Raw genomic sequence first — 2471 nt, forward strand, 5'->3', positions numbered from 1 at the left:
TGGCCACTATGGGTGAAAGCAGAAAATTCCAGAAAGATGTTTACCTGTGTTTTGTTGACTATGCCTAGGCATTGATGTGTGTGCATTACAACACCTATGACTAGCCTTGAGAAGAATGGGGAGCCAAGAACACGTTACCCTGCTCACGAGGAACTTGTGCAAGGATCAAGAAGCCTTTTGCTAACTGAACAAAAGGTTACCATCTGGTTTAAAATCAGGAAAAGTGTCTGTCAGGCTGTATGTTCTCATCATTCTTATCCAATCTGTACGCCGAGCAGCTTTTCCGAGAAGTCGGATTAGATCAAGAAGTGTGGCATCAGGATTGGAGGAAGGCCTATTACCACCTGTGATAGCCAGAGGACACCAGCTTGCTTATCGACAGTAAGGAGGAATTGAAATACGTACTGTTGAAGATCAAGGATTGCAGTCTTCAGATGGATTCCAAAGCCGTGTAAAGAAGACCAAAATCCTCACGACTGGACGAACAGGTAACATTATGATCAACGGAACAAAGGTTGAAGTCGTCAAGGATTTTGTCTTTCGTGGATCCACACTCAATGCCAAGGAAAGCAGCAGGTAAGAGATCAAATGACACGTCGCATTGGGTAAATCGGATGCGGGAGACCTCTTTACTGTATTGAAAAGCAAGGATGCTACTCTGAGCAATAGGGTGTGCCTGACCACGGCTGTCGTGTTTTCCATTACTCGTATGCATGTGAAAGTCGTACAGGGATGAAGGAAGGCTGAGGAAGAATCGTGCATTTGGATTGTGGCTCTGGCAAAGAGTATGGAAGTACTGTGAATTGTCAATAGGGCAAACAAACCTCTCTTGGAAGAAGGAAGGCCAGAGGGCTCTTTAGAGGCAAGGATAGCATGGCTTGGTCTTACATAACTTTGGACACATCGACTGGCAAGACCAATCCCTGAAGAAGGACATCATGTTTGGTAAGGCAGAGGGAGAATGAAAAAAGGAAGACTCCCCAGGAGATGGTTTGACACCATGGCTGTGATAATGGGCTTAAATATAGAAACAAGTGTGAGGATGGTGCGGGACCATGCGATTTTCCTTTGGCAGGACCATGCGAGGATGGTGCAGGTTCACTATGGGTTGGAACAAACTGCACGGCACCCAATAACAACAGCGCAATGTCTACTGACACTGGAAACAGACTACAGCATCAAAGAAACTTTCCATTGATAAACCTCGAGTACAATATTGAAGGAGTCTCTGGGAAAAAATATTGAATGAGATAAAACCCAAACCAAATTCACTGCATGGACTCAATTTTGATTCAGAGCAGCCCTACAGGCAACCCAGCCCAATATATATTCACCAGTCCCTCCTCAGACTCACCTAGCATGCGCCAGTGATGCCGAATCATGCCTGGGAAGCAAGCAGCCCTGTGGTGCAGTGTCACGTGGATCCCAAGTTGGTGCAAATGCGGCAGGGCTCTCACAGCTCTGAGGGTGGTCATAGAGTCCCTGTAAGCTGGAAGGATAAGGGGCAGAGAGAGCTCATCTCTGTACACCTTGCTTTTATACAAAAATGCCTATGAGATCAAGGAGGTGTCATCAGGTGGTGACTTGATTGACAGATTTGACTCCAGCCCTAGCTGGGAGTGTTTAGTTGACACAATCCCTAAGGAACACACTTCCATTACAACGTTTTCCACCAAGTAGGACCATTTACTAATACATCCATCAAAAATATATTAAGCAATATGCACGGAGCTGGGAGACGAGGATATTAACAAAATTCCTACCCCACCACCACAGAGTTCATAATAAGCCTTATGGTTATAAAACTGTACCACATTCTATATTCCCTTCCAAAGGAGTCCTGGTAGCACAATGATTAATTTCTTAGAGGTTAGCTAACAAGTTAGTAATTAAACCCATGTAGGGCATCATGAAAGAAAGATTCAACAATTTGTGCCTTAAACAGTACATCACAGAAACGTGATGGAATGGTTCTGTTCCGTCCCATGTGGTCACTTCACGTGGAAGTGGGCTCAGTGGTATCTAACAACAGCAACATAGATCCACGTGACTGTGAATGTTATCGTTTATTAAACTACACATATTTGGGTGAAAGCAGGGGTGGAGTCTAACCAATCAATCAGGTTACAGCCCGATGACACCTCATTGGGAGTGTGGCCTTCTGTATAACAGAGACCTTGAGTAGAGCCAACCACTCTCTTGTCCCTTTGCCTTCTTCTGGATTTGGATCCTGCATCTGGTTCATCAGTCTCCTGCTGTGTCATCTGGACTGCCAACCGTGAATTTATTCAGCTTACATCTGATCTACAAATTTGAACAGGGCTGCGATTAACATGCTTCTACAACAATGTAAGCCACACCTTGATATAAATCTCTTTCTATATATGCATATGTACAACCTAACACAATAGCTTTCCCAATAAGTATTGATTTACTGTGGTTCTATCTTTATACCTATACTAGCATAGAAT

Source organism: Tenrec ecaudatus, chromosome 1 (assembly GCF_050624435.1).
Source record: "Tenrec ecaudatus isolate mTenEca1 chromosome 1, mTenEca1.hap1, whole genome shotgun sequence".
NCBI classification, from domain to species: Eukaryota; Metazoa; Chordata; class Mammalia; order Afrosoricida; family Tenrecidae; genus Tenrec; species Tenrec ecaudatus.